The sequence below is a fragment of the Varanus komodoensis genome, unplaced genomic scaffold, assembly GCF_004798865.1.
Source record: "Varanus komodoensis strain SLA01 unplaced genomic scaffold, ASM479886v1 scaffold51, whole genome shotgun sequence".
In the NCBI taxonomy this organism is placed as follows: Eukaryota; Metazoa; Chordata; class Lepidosauria; order Squamata; family Varanidae; genus Varanus; species Varanus komodoensis.
Genome location: NW_025336100.1, coordinates 1,639,070 through 1,657,302, shown reverse-complemented (window position 1 = coordinate 1,657,302; position 18,233 = coordinate 1,639,070). Strand labels below are relative to the sequence as shown.

The following is an 18,233-nucleotide window of genomic DNA, read 5'->3' as shown; positions in this document are numbered from 1 at the left end:
TTGGGTCCAACCCTGAAAATGAACAAAACTTGGTTCTTGGCAGTTTGTTTATTTGTTATTTATGTTTATATACCAGATAAAAACAGCTTTAAGCAGTTTACACAGAAATATTACATTTTTAGAAATGAATATGGCCTTCAAACCTGGCTTCTCAAATTGCTGATAGATCAATTCAACTATTTTTTTTTATAAAAAACTTTACTAGTGTGACAATATGCAAACTTTATTGTGGTTCCCAAATCAGGTAATAATTCAGTCATTTTTATCTTCTTATGGAGGCAGCTACTCCAACATTACAGAGGCTGTGTTCACACATAATACTTAGTCATGCTGCATGGTTACTACATGACATGGCATCCCACCTTATGTCCTGGGTTCAGACAATTGCAGGGTTTCTATGCATGTATGGTTTCCATGCTTCTCCATCTTCCCTGCAAATGGCTGCACGTATCCTATCAGCCCCCACACCTGAAAATCAATCCCAGGGTGCTCACTCCCTCTGTCTCTGGCACAGCCTGCCTGCATAGATGCCCTCCAATGTGCTTCAAGGCAGGAGGAGGCAGCCCCTGGCAGCACGTACAAGTCCACTGCATGGGGGTGTATGGACACAGGCGCAGCAAGGGAGGGGAGAGAAGTGTACTTGTATGTTGGCACAGAGCCGGGCAGCCCAGAGGAGTGTTTCTGCAGTGCTCCTCCAGAGCAATAGTGCTACTCTAGGGAGTAGGCAGTTGCTTCACTGAGCAGCAAGAAAAAACAAAACACGAACAGAAAAGGGCAGCTGGCTGAGGCCATGCACAGGAGAGTGTGTGAGCCAACGACAGAGAGGCAGGTGAGGCAGCCACTGTACCTGTACTTGGGCACATAGCCAGGGTGCCTGGCAGTACCAAGACACCATGAGAATGCAGAGGTCAGAGGTATTGAGGTCTGCTTGCTATGGGTCTTCTGCCCTCACTGCCTGTGAGACTTCAAACATGCCACTCCCATACCCTGCATTTTATAGGCAATGTCAGGAGACCACAGGATCGCACCCTTATTATTTTATCACACATGGCCTGAAAGCCCACCTCTTGGAATAAAATGATCTTCCTAAGCAGGAAGGAAAGAATTCTCTGCCCTGGCCTTCTCACCCTGTTGCCAAACTCACATGCTTGCTTAACTCATTTGTGTGCTCACGCTTTATCACTAAGTCTGCTCACACTTGGAGAGCTGGCTCCCTTCTATAGGTAGTCTGGCCAAACTACTGCTCTTATCATCTTGATTAGAGGACTGTGTCTGAAAAGTAGAGAGGCTATGGCTGAATGTTTCAACTGCACTAGCTTCCAGTGGACTGGAATATATATTAATCGCCCTGTACCCACAAATGGAAATATTCCTTTCATTTCATTTATTACATTTGTGTGCTGTGTGCTGTCCCAGGGCCCATAGGGCTCTTTGGGCAGCTTACAATAGAACAAAGAAAGTACATATTCCATAAAAATACAATAATACATTAAAGTGATACAGTTAAGCAATACAATATTTAACTGTAAGTGATGCAAAATCAAACAAACCGTAATCCGATAATATAATACATAATGCAATACATAATATAAATACATAATACAACAAATAATATCAATAATAATATCAATAAAGATAATATAGTCATAATCCACCCCACCCCCGGCAGACAAAGTCCCACCCAGGAGCAGTATCCAGTGCAGCACGGCTCCCTTTTGAAGTGTCCCTCCTCTCCCCCTCCTCCTTGATGGTTCCGTTGTTATTCAAAGTGGATAAAAATGATTAAGAGGAAAAAATGAGTGTTGAAGATTTTAAATTGTATTTTGATATATTATAAATACTCTGCTTTTCTTAAAGAATAATTTTATTAATATTAAAACAGAATACAATAATGTTAGTCTTACAGTTTTTCTTTTAACAGGATCAATGTCTTTACTAGATATGCTGTGTTAAAGGAAGCTGTACATTCTTTCCACTTTCTCATTATTTTACCCTGGTCAGATATTGTGTCCCCCTGTTTATCTTTTAGGATTACTGATCTGATATTCCTGTTAATTTCCTGGATCTTCCGCACTGGTCGTTGTAATTTTTCCCTAATATTCTCTACAGCTTCAGTTCACAGTTCTTCTGGCTCACAGTTAATTAAACTGAGTAATGCAAATATCCCCTTCATGGATCACTGCCTTGCCATGGCAAAGGGGCTTGTGTAGCACAGTGAATCTATGAGCTATGCCATGCAGGGGCACCCAAGGTGGACAGGTCATAGCAGAGAGCTCTGACAAAAGTCAATTCACTGGAGAAGGAAATGGCAACCCGCTCCAGTATCCTTGCCATGAAAACCCCATGGTCAGAATCAAAAGGCTAAAAGAGGTGAGCCCCTCAGGTTGGAAGGTATACAGTGTGCTACTGGGGAAGAGCGGAGGGCTAGTACTAGTAGCACCAGAAAGAATGAAGTGACAGGATCAAAGCCAAAAGGATGCTCAGTTGCACATGTGAAATGCGCTCCCCAGAGAGGTTGGCCTGGCACTGAGCCTATATTCTTTTTGGCACCAGATGAAAATCTTTTAATTCAAACATCATTTTAAAAATTAGTAATTTTAGAAGTTAAGAGTTGTCTTTTTGATTATATTTTTACTGGTTATATATTATTCCATTGTATTGTCTTATTGATTGTTTTTATTGGTTGTTGATTTTATTGTTGTAAGCCACCCTGAGATGTTGTCATAAAGGATGGCATATAAATGTTTTAAATAAATGAATAAATCTGCTGGTGAAAAGAAAGTCTGATGCTGTAAAGAACAATACTGCACAGGAACCTGGAATGTAAGATCTATGAATCAAGGTATGTTCGACGTGGTCAAACTTTTTAAAGGAGAAAAAGATGAGGCAAGGAAAAACACTCACAAAGAGGCTAATGGACAGGTTAAAAATAAATAAATAAATAAATATAAATAAGCAGTGCAAAGAAATAGAAGGAAAGAATACAATGGGGAAGACTAGAGAGCTCTTCAAGAAAATTGGAGATATCATGAGATATCATGCCTATCTTCATGCAAAAATGGCAGGGACCTAACAAAGGCAGAAGAGATTAAGAAGAGGTGGCAAGATTACATGGAAGAAGTATACAAAAAAGATCTTAATGTAACTGATAGCCTCAATGGTGTTATAACCTTGAGCCAGACATTCTGGAGTATGAAGTCAAATAGGTCTTAGGAAGTCTTAGCAAAAGCAAAGTTAGTGGAGGTGATGGTATTCCAGTTCAGCTATTCAAAATCCTAAAAGACAATGAAGTTAAAGTGCTACATTCAATATTCCAGCAAATTTGGAAAGCTCAACAGTAGCCACAGGACTGGAGAAGGTCAGTTTACATTCCAATCCCAAAGAAGGGCAATGCCAAAGAATGTTCAAACTATTGTACAATGCTAGCAAAGTTATGCTCAAAATCCTACAAGCTAGGGTTCAGCAGTATGTGGACCAAGAACTACCAGAATTACAAGTGGGGTTTCAAAGAGGCAGAGGAACTAGAGATCAAATTGCCAACATATGCTGGATCATGGAGAAAGCTAGGGAGTTCCAGAAAAACATCTACTTCTGCTTCATTGACTACGTCAAAGCCTTTGATTGTGTGGATCACAACAAATGGTGGCAAGTTCTTAAAGAGATGGGAGTATCAGACCATCTTATTTGTCTCCTAAGAAACTTGTATGTGGGTCAAGAAGCAACAGTTAGAACTAGATATGGAACAACTGATTGGTTCAAAATTGGAAAAGGAATACAGCAAGGCTATATATTGTCACCCTGCCTATTTAACTTATATACAGAGTACATTATGCAAAAGGCCAGGCTATTTGAAGCACAAGCCGGAGTTAAGATTGCCAGGAGAAATATCAACAACCTCAGATATGCAGACGATACCACTCTAATGGCAGAAAGTGAAGAGGAACTAAAGAGCCTCTCAATGCGGATGAAGGAGGAGAGGGCAAATGTTGGCTTGAAACTCAGCATTAAGAAAACTAAGATCATGGCATCCAGTCCTATCACTTCCTGGCAAATAGATGGGGAAGAAATGGAGGTAGGGACAGATTTTATTTTCTTGGGCTCCAAGATCACAGCGGACGGTGACTGCAGCCAAGAAATTAAAAGACGCTTGCTCCTTGAAAGGAAAACTATGGCCAATCTGAACAGCAACTAACAAGCAGAGACATCACCCTGCCAACAAAAGTTTGTATAGTCAAATCCATGGTTTTCCCAGTTGTAATGTATGGCTGTGAGAGTTGGACCATACGGAAGGCTGAGAGCTGAAGAACTGATGCTTTTGAATTGTGGTGTTGGAGAAGACCCCCGAGAGTCCCTTGGCCTGCAAAAAAATCAAATCAGTCAATCCTAAAGGAAATTAACACTGACTGTTCTTTAGAAGGACAGATCCTGAAGCTGAAGCTCAAATGCTTTGACCACCTAATGAGAAAGAAGGACTTATAGGAAAAGATCCTGATGCTGGGAAAAATTGAAGGCCAAGGGAGAATGGGATGACAGAGGTTGAGGTGGCTGTATGGGGTCACTGGGGAGGTGGGTGTGGAGTTGGTTGGACCTTGAGGGATGGTGGAAGACAGGAGAAACTGGTGGAATGTTGTCCATATGAACTTTAAATTCCTCAGGGATGTTATTTAAGTTTTATTTTGACACTATGCTTCTGTTAGTGAACCTTTTTAGCTTGACTCTTTTTTCTGCTGTTAAGACAGCATGGTCACTACTGCACTCTGCTCCTGGTCTTGTTTTGGCAGCAAGAATATAGATTCTCCATCTTATGCTTCCAATCACATAGTATATTAGTTTCTGGCCATCTGGTGATATCCACATATACAGTCATCTGGTTTTTAGTTATTTATTACATTTCAAATCCCCCAATAGCCAACTGCTTGTAGTGTGTATTTGTGATAAATAGGCTGTTGGCTTCACTTAATTTCATGAGTCATTTTTCTTCTATGTTTCTTACTGCTATGCCATATTTTTCTACATTTGATTCTGATTTGTATCCTACTTTTGCATTCCAATCACCTAGGATTATCAATATGTCTTTTTTGGTGTGTTATCAATACCTTGAATACCTACATAAAAGTTTCCTATTCTTCAGCCTCTGTCGTTGGAACATAGACTTAAATGAGTTCTGACTGATATTTTCAGTCAGATTTTGTATTATAGCCTCTTACTGCCTGTGCTACATCTTTCCTTAGTATTAGAACTACTCCATTTCTTCTGAGTTTGACATTTCCAGTGTAAAAAGTTTGTCTTTTTCTTATTGAAAATGTCCCATTCCAGTCCAATTTAGTCTGCTCACACCAAGTATTTCAATGCGGTTTCATTTCCTGCTTTATGGTTCCCAGTTTGTCTTGATTCATAACCTCTTATGTTCCATATGCCAATGGTATGTGCTGTGCAGCATCAGACTTTTTTTTTCAGCTCTGTGCACTTCAACCACTAGACTTCCTTTTGGTTGTGATCTAGTTCTCTCATTAATATTTATATTTGTCCTTTGCTCTTCCCCAGTAGCTTGTAGAATGTCTTCCAAGCTGGGGAGTGGGGGCAGTTATCTAATCTTCTAGTAGTATCACTAGTTTTATTATTCCATTAGTTATCCAATTAGTCCAATCTTTTTCAACAAGAGAAGACAGAGAATAGGACCCATTTAATTTCCCTGGCCACTGACAGCTTTCTAACTTGTAGTTTCACCTCAGCAGAATAGGAGGCTGCCATAGGACTGTATAGACTTAACATAAATCCACTGAAATAAATGGGACCTAATTAGACATGACCAACTCAACTCCTACCCATGTCAGTTGGATCTATTGGTTGCCCTGTTGGATTAACTTTGCCAAGAGAGGGATGAGGGAGTGTGGTCCTGTTGATTCTCCTAGACCTCTCAGTGCCTTTTGATACCACCAAGCATTCTTGATAAGGTTGTCTGGTTTGGAAGTTGGAGGCACTACAATGCAGTGGTTCTGCTTCTACTTTGACAGCCCATTCCAGAAGGTGGTACTGGGGGATTATTGCTATGTGCTTTGACAGTTATGCTAAGGGCTTTCCCAGGGCTCTGTTTATTGCCTATGATGTTAACATCAACATGAAACTGCAGGGGGATGTTATCTGGCAGTGTGGACTGAGAATATCAATATATAAATGATACCCAACTCTATCTCTCCTTTTCATCAAATTCAGGTGAAACAAAGGCTGCTGTGTATCAGTGTCTGGGTATGGTAATGGAATAGATGGGGCAAATAAATTGAGCCTCTTAACAGAAAGTCACCTAAGGGTCTCTTGGCGGAGGAAGAGTTAATACTTCGCCCAGATATCCAGCTGCCTCCAGGTGCCAGTTCAAGGAAAGCAAGGCACCAAGACCACTGGAGGGCCAGATAGGGCTGGAATTGCAAAAGTCACCAGAGGACAGGAGAATTTGCACTCCCCAGATTTGGGGGCCATAGGGCACACAATTCTTACCTGGAATATGTCAGGTGATGTCACCCCATGAATCATGTGATTGATCAAGCAGGAATAAAAGCTGAGGTTCCCTGTTGCTGCCAGAGGCTTTGCTGAAGGACAGTGTGCTATTCTACTGGAGAGAAGGCTACATTGGGTATCATACATTGTATTAGCATTAGGAACAGCTAGCTTTGTTATTTTGTGTCCATGTTGGCCAGTTGGCCTCGGGTCTCAGGGAAGCCTGAGGGGTCTCAGTGGATTGTTTGTAATTCCTGTTTGTGCTGCTCTCCAATTCCCCTTTCCCTTTCCCTCTCCTACTCTGTGCATGTCTGAGCCTGGTGTGCTGAAGTGTTTTAGACCCTCCACCCCCGCATTGTGAACTTTTTTAAACAAGCCGATTTCCCACAATGCTTGGATTGTTTTGCACTGAATTCAGTGTCTGGCACTGGGATTTGGGGTTCAGGGAACTCTGAACAGAGGTTTCTGCTCACAGGGAGGAGAGGACTCTGGGGCAGCTGATTATTATAAGCCTAAATCCAGACAAGGCAGAAATACTATTAGTGAATGGTTCACCTGCCTGGATGAGTGATATTCAACCTGTTTTGCAGGGGGACAGACTCATCCTAAAGGATCAGATTTGTGGTTTCGGGGTGTTCCTGAATCCAGTCCTGTCATTAGAGGTACAGGTGGACTCAGTGCATGGAGCACTTTCTGCCAGCTCAAACTGACATAACAACTACATTCTTATATAGACAGGGAAAGCTGAGCTATTTATGCTCTAGTGTCCTCTTGACTAGATTACCACAATGTGTTATATGTGGGGCTCCATTTGAAAATAGTCCAGAAACTTTACCTGGTCCAAAGCAGAGGAGCTCGTTTGGTAACGGGGACTGATCAGAGTGACCATATCAGGCTAGTACTTTACCATCTACACTTGCTGTCAGTCTGTGTACAGATTTATTTCAAAACCCTACCTGGTTGGGGGCCAGGTTACTTGAAGGCTTGTCTCCTCACATATATACCTGTCTGGACCCTGGTATCCTCAGCGGTCCTTCTGCAAATGGAAGTCAGAGGCTACTAGGAGAGCCTTTTCTGTTGAGGCACTATGAAATGATTTTCCTAGAGAGATTTGCAAGGTACCTACCTTATACTTTTTCTGGTGTCAGGTGAAGACTTTATTTTCCCAGGAATTTTAGTTTAGTCTGTTTTAAAACTTGTATAGTATTTTAAATCTTTGGATTGCTGCAAAGTCTTACTCTAGTCTTTATTTTAAACGGTAGTTTTAACCATTTAAATGTCTCTGTACCACATTTTGTTTTTCAATTGTTTTAAATTGCTGTGAGTGGCTCCAGCAGCTTTGGCTATTGGTCAGTTTTAAATAAAGAGATAAATAACGGATCTAACATTTGAGGACCCATAGACCTCCAATTCTAACTCTGGAAAAAAGGCTTGTATACTTTCTGCAAAGGTGCTGCTATGGCAGTAACACCCGGCTCTGTAGCAGGGCGGCCACAGGACGAAAATACCTCAGATGCAGCCAACAGGCAGGTGGCACTGAAATAAGTTGGACACTAGCAAATAGGATCTTCAGGGAAACAAGGTTTGCTTGTTCTCTCTTGCAAACAAAAAAGCGGAATGTGTCTCCTACACCGCTGTGCCCAGAAGAGGGGAAGTGTTAAAATCACTCTTTTCTTTCCTTCGGAAGAGAAAAATATTCCAAGCATGCAGAGTTCTTTTTAAAACTTTATTGCAACAAATGAATGAAAAATGGTTTCCTTCCCATTTTCCAGCTCACCTGAGCACATGTTCACATCCCATTTTATGCCCTGCCCCCAGCCACTTCTCCCTCCTCCTTTCCTCTCATTGGCTAGGGTACCGAGAGTTTACAATCTTACTCCGCCTACTCCATGCTGCTCCAATACTGGTCCTTCTTCCCAATCCAACCCTGCCCCCAGTGAGCTACAATAGGCTCATTTGTTCTGCCAAGCTTGTCAATAAACAATCAGGAAGTCATTGAGTCAGTATTTGGCCATCCTGCCTACATGCCTGTTTTCTCACACCCTGTGCTATCTGATCTTAGCCCCCCCTCCCCTTTTGGGCTAAGTAATTTTCTTTGTTACCTTTTAAATCTTTCTACTCCCTTGTTTCAAATCATCCCTTCTGAGTAAGAGATGCCCATCTCTGCCTTCCGCCACCACGTGTGTCTGCAGCAGTTCCTACTTCTGCGCGTGCAGCCTCTGTTGTGTTGTGCACGTAGAGGTCGTTGCTCCTGGTTACTGCCCGGGCTTTTGCTTTCTTCTCACAGCAGCGACAAAGCTCGAGCTACGTTGATTCTGCTTCAGCCTCCTGCAAAAGGAAGTCTTCTGAGGAGTGAGTATTGGATCTCATTGCGGGCCTTTGCATTCAGGACGGACTGGTGAGTGGTGTGCGGCTGCTACAGGTGTAATCTTGGCATCTTCGCATCTTTGTAAAGGGCGGATATCGCCTTAAGGAAGTTTTTGAAGTGCTTTATCCAGGATGGGTTCTGAGGTTGGTAGCTCGATGATGGCGTGCTGTTCGTGATGCCAACGCCCTTATTATTTTAGTGAACCTAATCCTCCCATTGCTTCACCGGGGGTGGCGGGGCGGACGGAGATAGAGTGGACACCCCATGTAGTTGAATTTAGCACGGACACAAACTTACTTGCAGTAAGAAAGAGCATCCGCTTCTCTGTATCTCGCTGTCCCTGTTTCTGGGCGGGGGTGGGTGGAGGGGGACGTAGGTGCTGAAATGATCTGATGCTCGGGCCTAAAGGACAAAAGAAAAAAAGAACAGTCTCCTCCTGTGTGTATGGGTGGGAGTGTTCATCACTCATTAATGGCTTGTTTCCCTATGTGTAAATGGAATACATATAAAGGGGAGTGAAAGGCTGTTGACTAGAAGGAAGAAACCTTAATCAGGAAGATGGAAAGGGGCTCATTATAATAATCAGAGATAATCAGACCCCCTTTACCTTTATTTTAGCAAGTGCCTATGGACAGCAGGGTGCTAAGGGCCTGCACTGCTTCTAGTGAATTGTACAGAACTTAGGTTTGTTGGACACAGAGGAACTAATCCTCCTTGGCCAAGGAGATGGGGTCAAATAAGTGAAGGAGATAAGTATAAAGATCAGGGTCCAATGCTCAGAAGCATTCTGAGAGAGATGGCAAGCAAGCATCAGAGGTAGTGGCTGTTCCTTCTCACCCGTCAATGCGCTTGTCCCCTCTTGCTTTGCAGTAGCTTGGTACCAGCCTTGTAATTCATGCAGAAGACTTCTCTTTGGTGTGGGAAAAGCAGCATTGGGCTCTAACAGTTTCTATCTTGCTTCCCGCATACTTTTTCTATTTGCTTGATAGTACTTGATGAGGTCATATGGGAATTTGAAGCTCTGTCTCATCGTGATGCAGTTCTGATTCTTCTTTCCTTCAGTATCAGATGTGGTAGAGATCTCCATGAATATCAGCCTGAGATCAAAAATGCAGTGCAGTAAAGGTGAACTTGCTGATAGAGGGTTGAGCCATCCATTGATCTGGATCTGGGGAATATGCCCGTGCTGGGTGGGGACACACTTTGCCCCAATTTGCAGTTTGGGGAGTGCGCCTGGACATGGTAGTGTTACAGTGTCTCCAAGTGATGACTGAAGCTGTGAGTCTGCCCCCTCCCCTACATTGGCTGGTCCAATTTCTTGACCTGGTATCTGATTTATGCTTTGTGTAGGACTTCTATTAAAGACAGCCAGAAATATCATTTAATGTTGAACATGGCTTTTTCTGGAGTTTGTCTTGCATTGTGCTCATTTTTAAAAATTAATGTTACTGGTTGTCAGTTTGTTTCATGTTAAACCATTGTGCTGGTTTTGACCTAGGTAGCCTTGCATGACTTGAGGCTGGAATATGAAGAAACATATGCTTCCAGTGACATTTTTGTCAATGTGAGGATTGTCTTCTATTAAATACACTTTTTTGGTAATGAGAACTTGCATTTTGGTACTCCCTTCCATGGTTCATATTATTATAGTTTGATAAAAGCCAACATATGGTGACTCATAATTAGTATTTTTATTATCGTTTTACTTTATTTTTATTTAATTTGTTCTAAACTTATTTGAGGGCATTTCTTGAAAAGATAACATATGCATTTAAAAAGGAATGTTAATATTTTATTTATTTATTTAACAAAGGATTTCCAAATCAGCTGCTGCAAAGCAACAGTGTACTTGAACTACTCACAGAATCATTCATAAAGAGTGAAAAGAGAGTGGCAAAACTGAGATGCAACCAAGACTCTGTTTAGTTACAGTTTTCCCTATATTCACTACCTGCTGCTTTACTGTCTTCATAGTAAGTATGAAGTATACATTTCTGTTTTACTGTCTGCTGATATTTTGCATGCTGTTATGTACTGTTGTTGTCTGTTTATTATATAGAACTGTTCTAAAAGTATGGAAGATATAACTATCAAATAAATAATTGCCTGCTAGTATCGAAGTAATAATTGACTTCAAGATGGTCAGGAGACTTCTTAAATATGAAAAAAATGAGGTTGAATTCAGTTTTGGCCATATTTAGAGGAGACCAACTGAAATCAGTGGACTTAAATTAGTCATTATTAACTTACCCTGTTTCTTTCACTGGGCCTTTTTTAAGTGTAAGTCTGGATCATCCCATTGAATTTAACAGTGTAAGGAACTTGGAATGTGCAGTGTTCCACCTCATTTTCTGTACACACTTGTAAATGTATTTTTACTTCTGTTTAATTCTGATATACTGATACTGAAGCTACAGTTAAACTGCAAATTACTGTTCTGTTTAAGAGATTCAGTAACAGAATAAATGCCCATTCTGAATACCTTCCCACCTTTGGCCTGTACTATACAGCTTCCTGTCTCCAAAGAATCAGATATCCATTTTTCTGGTTAAAGTGGAAGCAGCCAGTGGCTGTGAAATAGGTGACATGACTTGAAGCCACCAATGAAGGCAGGTAGGATTGCCAGCAGCCAGGGATCTTTTCTGCTCATTTTGTGTGTTTTCTCTTGGATTTGGTATTGGATATTTAGTGGAATATGGGGCGCAGAGTGCATTCTCTCGCTGTCCATTATATTTTTATTGTTGCTGATTTTATATTGTATAAGCTGTCTTGAGATGTTTAGTGAAAGACAGGATTAAAATGTTTTATTAAATTAAATTAAATTTCCTGACTACCAAAACTTTCTAAGCATATTCCTAGTTGTGTTCGCTGATGCAGAATATTAAATATTATTATTAAAATGATTCCTGCATGAACATTTTCTGAGGCACAAAAGTAGCAAGAAATTAATTTAAGAGTACTTTCCTGGGAGGGAATAGCTAACTGGAAATATGATTTTATACCTGATACGATTTTATCATATATGACTCTTTTCATCCTAAATTTTGCATGAATACATAAGAAACAAATAGAAAGGAGAAAAATTGTTTTTATCCTGTTTTTACATATATTAACATTAATAAATCTGACCCCCCCAAACATTGTCTTCACATAAAAATTTATTCTTCAGAAATGACATTGTGTGAATAGAAAGACAGAGAATAATATTCTGTTTAGAATGTCACATCTTTCTTCATTCTTAAAGCCAAGCTGAAATACTACATTAGAAAGAGCAAATCAAACAGGTTTCATACTCCCAAAGCAATGTATTCTTCCAAAGTGTTATTGTACATGCTGACCTTCCTTTGTGTCTTTACTAGGGCTCTGAGACCCATCCATCTGAATTCAAATGGACAAATATGAGATACTTGGGCTAGTGAGAGAAGGAAGCTATGTAATGGTGATGAAGTGCAGGAACAAGGAGGATGGTAAAATATTTGCTATCAAGAAATTTTTCGCAAATATGTGAGGATGACAGAATGGTTTAAAAAATTGCCATGAGACAAATCAAGCTTCTCAAGGTGAGCTAAGAGATAGTAACCCAGATTAGTGCTGTTACATGTTTTTTTCCCTGCTCTAAGGCAGTTTCCATGAAATGGTTGTCAGTTATGTAAGAAACCAAGGTAATGTCATTAACAGTAAGGGCATAAATGGTTATGAAATTTTATCAGGGGTTATTTCTAAATGCGTCTCTCCTCTCTGCTTATTTCTTCCTCTCATTGAACAGGAAGTTACTAGAGCCTTTTTCTAATTGTCAGTTGCTTAAAATGTGATCAGGGTTGAAGGTGGGCAGGGGAAGACAGGCACAAAGTAGCTTGGCAAAACATTTCATCTGCATTGACTGTGCTGCCTAGTCCTGATTAATACATGCAGACTACTGTGAGGGTGCTTGTTGGTTGCTGTAACCTGATATGGTAGGCTGTTTGTGATATGGCTTCCCACATGGTTTGGATAATTATAGTTATGCTGTCAGGTGCCAGTGATATGAATTGTGCTGTGGCTTCCTACAAATACATGAACTCATTTTATGGCTGAATGGTTTGGGGCAGGCAGTAGGGTCATATGTTCGCTTCTCCCTGCACTTCAACTTCCCAGACTAAAATTCCCACCTGCCTTGCTTCATCAGCAGTTAATATTACCCAGGCTTTGAAGTTGGTTAGCACACAGGTTAATATTTGGGTCATGTTAACTTCATCTTAAAGGTGATATGATGCATAAATGTGCTGAGAGCTCAGCAGGTGACTTATGGGAAAGGGAGTGGTGTGAGCTGAGTACTCCCTCCTAGCAGTGCTTTTTGCAAAATGTCTTTATTTTACATATAAGTCTCTGAGCATACACATAGTGAAATGTTGAACCTTCTCTGGCCCCCTTCACCCAAATGAATCCCTATGTGCCCATTTTGGGGAGGAAGGAGTGCTGGGCACACTTGTGTTACTCCTTCTGAGATCTTTGGGGCCACCTCCTCAGGAGGCCTGAGTTGTCCTTCTGATAGACTCCTCATCTCTAAATCCTCCCCCTCAGGATGTTGATGCTCTTCTTTTTTCCCATGGACAGGTTGACTAGGCCCCTTGGCTACCCTTGAACTAATCTCTTCCTTAGCAGGCACAGGTGGGTATCCACGGCCTTGGGTCACAGCTGGAGCTGTGTCCATTTCAACAACCATCAGATTCTGACCTGTCAGTCCTGCCAGGATCTGTCAACTCCCCTTCATTCAGCTCATTCTCAGAGTCTGAGCTGTCAGTCCTGCCAAAATGATAAACTTCTTGGGAATCTTGCCAGAATGCGTGTGCAGGACATGGAATGTCCTGAAATAGCATCTGCTTTTGTTCATATGGCAAATTACCTGAATCATTTAGATTGCCTTCTGTTCTCCCCTTGGCTTAAGCCACTTTGCCATGTTTTTCTTTTTCAAAAAGAAAAAGAACAACCAACTGAAAAGATTTGGAAAACAAAGGTGAGGGTAAACAAGGAAAGAATGTACACAAATAAAGGTAATATAGCTTAGGTTTTAATGTGGTAGGCAATAACCTAAAAGCTATATGGAAAAGCTTTGCTCATAGGTTTTTTGATGGGCTCCAAGGAGGCATTGACTAGTGCTCAGAGGATTGCTTTCTACAGGCATCAGATTCAAAATAACCCTTCATTTTAGCCTGTTCTGTTGATTAAGTTTGGCTGATTAGTCTGTGGAAGAAAGGTTGGAACTGTTGTTCATGAGCACAGGGAAAAGTTGCCAGAATGTGCATTACCAATTTATAACTTTGATGGGAATTCAGGTTCAGACAGTGAAGATGAAGGGGTTGTGGAATATCAGCAAGCTCCAGTATGCAATCAAGGTCAGGGAGCATCTGGGGAGGAGGAAGGGTAATTGCTAGTCCAGATGGGTAGTGGTGATGGTTAGCCAGTCTCTGGAAACAAGGAGATAGCACAGCAGGATGTGGAGTTGACAGTAGAAGCTGATGAGAGCCCTGCTCTACCAATGAGAGAACAGGAGGAACTGGGCAGGCTTCACTGCAGGAGTTGAGCAGTCTGGCTGCCCCCTGAGCAGGTGATGCTGATTGCTAGGAGACAACACAGGCAGGAGATTCAGTTGACAGAGGAGCACTATCAGCTGAGGTTTCACAGTGACCTGCCTGCAGGGCAGTGCAAGACAAAAAGGGCAGAAGGGGATCGGCGACTGAGAAGTGTTATGGAGGGCTGAACACTTCACTCTGGGTAAACTGAGAGATGTGCAGCAATAGAGATGCCTCCTTGGAGCCTCATGAAAAGAAACTCTGGAGCAATGTGTTTACTTGGTAGGAAAACCATACAGTATGACAAGAACTCTAGTTCAGCGGCATGCACAATGTGAAGGTAGTGTTAGGGATTGTTGGGATAATGTGCATGTTAGTATTTACATAGGGTTTTTCTTATATCTAAGCTGCAACCTTAAACATACCTACCCAATTGGTTATACCCATTGAACACCATGGGACACACTTCCTAGTATGTAACTTCCTAGCACATAACATCAGAGTGTGAATATTACTATAATTATCATTTGTTTATGCATTCAAGGGGCTATTCGAATGTTTTTAAAATCTGTGTATGGTTGAAAGCTGTTTCAGTGTTGTTGACACATTTACTGTTTCCTAATAGCAATTAAGGCACGAGAGCCTGGTGAACCTTATACAAGTCTGCAGGAAGAAAAAACAATGGGATCTAGTATTTGAATTCATTGACCACACAGTCCTTGAGGATCTTGAGATGATTCCAAATGTCCTGGATTATAAAAGAGTTCAAAAATACTTATTTCAGATTATAAATGGATTAGGATTCTGTCATAGTCATAATGTAAGTAAGGTTCTTTATCTGCCTAATTATTTGTATTGGCATAATTCTTGATGTATTTATTCATTTTAGCAGCTGAACTTGTGGTTTCAAATAGATGCCCAACTTGTAAGAGATGGATATGAATGAGGTAACTGCTTGCATAATCATTGCAACAAGAATGTTTTTATTATTCGCTAAATATTGTGACTGCTATGTGCTTGAGGGTATTTTTTTATTATTCATATTTCCATGCTAACTCTTTTGGTGAAAGATAATAAAGGTGGTGCATAACACTTCAGAAAGATAATATTAAAACAATAGAAAAAGCATGAAAACAGTAAGATATTTGCTTTTAAATTTCTACAGATTACTAGATGCAGGGGTAAGTGTTTGCACTGCAATCATGGGATCTAGAAACATAGATAAACATAGAAACAGAGTGAGTCAGAAGGGGCCTCCCGGGCCATCTAATCTGACACCCAGCTCCAGGCAACTCTGCTCAGAACATGCCCACCATGTGCATGTCCAGCCTATCTTTGAACACCCTCACCGATGGGGCCTCAACGACCTCTCGTGGAAGCCCATTCCACACCCTTGGGGTCCTAACTGTCAGGATGTGCTTCCTGGCATCTGAATGGAACCTTGGCTCCCTGAGCTTTGCTCCGTTGGAGCATGTCCTGCCTTCCTCTGCAGGGGAAAACAGGTCCCTACCCATCTCTGTGTGACATCCATGTGAAATTAATGATCTTGATGTATAACCAACTCCAAAGTTCTTGTGCTTTTACCCATCTTTGGGTTCAAAGAAAAGTTGTTTGCCCTCTTAATTTAATCTGTGATATGACTTTGCTGCCTGCTGGGCGCACGCATCCAGCATGTGAAGGACAGAGTGGAGCGTCTTGTTCGCTCCAGGGTTCACCAGCTGCTCCTGGTGATCCATGTGGGCACAAATGACGTGGCCAGGCAGGGTGTGCTCGGGATCACCAGGGACTTCAAGGCCTTGGGAAAGAAACTCAGGGAGCTAAAGGCCCAAGTGGCCTTCTCGTCAATCTTACCAGTCCGGGCATTTGGGCCAGGAAGGGACAGGAGGGTCTCCGAGGTGAACAACTGGCTTAGGGTGTGGTGCCAGAAGGAACGCTTCGGGTTCCTCGACCACGGCACTCGGTTTCTTGCCAATGAACTTCTGGCAAGGGACGGGTTACACCTCACGAGGATGGGGAAAAGGTCCTTTGGAGATGCTTTAGCGAGCTTCGTCCGGAAGACTTTAAACTGAGCCGGGCGGGGTTGGGGGTTCAGGCCCCACAGAAACGTGTCTGCACTGGACAAGTGTGGGGAGAGGATCAGGGCTCTGGGAGCAGGGTTTTAGAGGTGGAGCAGGGACGGACAGGACTCCTACAGAGAGGGGCCAGGTATCAGGGAGGATGGGAGGAAGGAGGAGGCTGGGAACTCCAAGGAAAGGAAGTGGTGGGATGGAGCTGAGGTGCAGGTACACCAATGCTAGGAGCATGGGTAATAAGCAGGAAGAGCTTGAAGCTCTCCTGGGAATAGGAGGGTATGACCTGGTGGGAATCACAGAAACTTGGTGGGATGAAAGGCAAGACTGGAATGTGAACATAGAAGGGTATCATCTTTTCAGAAAGAACAGGAAGGGAAAGAGGGGTGGGGGCATGGCTTAAACATCAGGGAAGGGATAGGATGTAGTGAGATAGAAAGCAGCGCAGATGGGGATTCGGTAGAGGCAGTCTGGGTGAAACTTCAGGGTTTTGATAGGGAAAGAGACCTGACAGTGGGGGTATGTTATTGCCCTCCAGGTCAACTTGAGACCCTGGATGATGTCCTGACAGACCAGATATCTCAGGGGAGAGACACAGTAATTATGGGAGATTTCAGTCTCCCTGATATTAGTTGGGAGACTCACTCAGCAGTGACAGCCAGGTCAGGTCGCTTCCTAGAGGCTATAGAGGGAGGGATTTTCACACAGAGGTTCCGAGAGGCAATGAGGGGGGAAAACATCCTTGGCTTGGTCTTGACCAATAGGGAGGAGCTGATAGATGAAGTACAGATTAGGGGAGCTCTGGATGCGAGTGATCACTCCATCCTTTGCTTTTTGATCAGGGGACTGGGGATGTGCAGCAGAAGCTGGGACTTCAGGAGGGCCAACTGAAGGCCAACTGAAGGCCAGACTGGGGAAAGTCTCCTGGGATAGGTTACTGGAACGTAAGCGAGTTGAGGAGTGGATGGCACTCAAAAGGGAGGTTTAGGAGGCGCAAGCCTTGACGATATCTCTAGTTAGTAAGGTGGGGAGGCGGAGGAGAGTGCTGCCATGGATGCAAAAGGAGGTGGTTAGAGGGATTAGACGAAAGAGGAACCTCTGTAGGAAATGGGTACTGGGGTATACCGGGAGGAGGAGGCCCGTTGCAGAAGGATTCTTCGCTGATTACGAGCTGAGACTTGCCAAGAATATCAAGAGCAAGTAAAAGGGCTTCCTTCAGCATGTAAATAGGAAGAGGAAGGGGAGAAAAGAGGTGGGACCACTAAATAAGGAGGAAGGAGATCCAGTGACTGATATGAGGGAACAGGCACAGATGCTAAATGCCTCTGTGTTCTCCGCAAAGCAGGATGGGGGATATCCGCATAGGAGATTAGATGAGGCTGGGGACTTAGGGGCACAGATTAGAGTCACCCCCCTTGAAGTCGAGGGGCTCCTCAGAGCATTGGACATTACAAAGGCGCCAGGCCCTGACGGGTTACACTCGAGAGTACTTAGGGAATTGGCAGGGGTTCTCTCATGCACACTGGCCTCCATTTTTGAGGCCTTGTGGAGAACGGGTGAACTTCCAGAGGACTGGAGGGTGGCATCAGTGGTCCCAATTTTCAAAAAGGGTAGTAGAAGGGACATGGGGAATTACAGACCAGTTAACCGTATGTCCATTGCAGGAAAAACAATGGAAAGGCTCATAATCGAGAGAGATCTAGTGATGCTAGATGGGGAAGGGAGGCTGACAGCCACACAACACGGCTTCCGCAA

General features: G+C 42.7%; 1 long non-coding RNA gene across 2 annotated transcripts; it reads left to right on the top strand.

The window, feature by feature from the left end:
- Positions 1-8,721: 8,721 nt before the first annotated feature.
- LOC123031903 lies at positions 8,722-15,723 on the top strand. Of its 2 annotated transcripts, none has more exons than XR_006416414.1 (5): positions 8,722-8,890; positions 10,674-10,833; positions 11,371-11,473; positions 12,220-12,420; positions 15,035-15,723. It is a non-coding gene; the product is annotated as an uncharacterized LOC123031903 (long non-coding RNA). The 2 variants fall into 2 exon arrangements; XR_006416415.1 differs by having other exon boundaries at positions 8,760-8,844.
- The last annotated feature ends 2,510 nt before the right edge of the window (positions 15,724-18,233 follow it).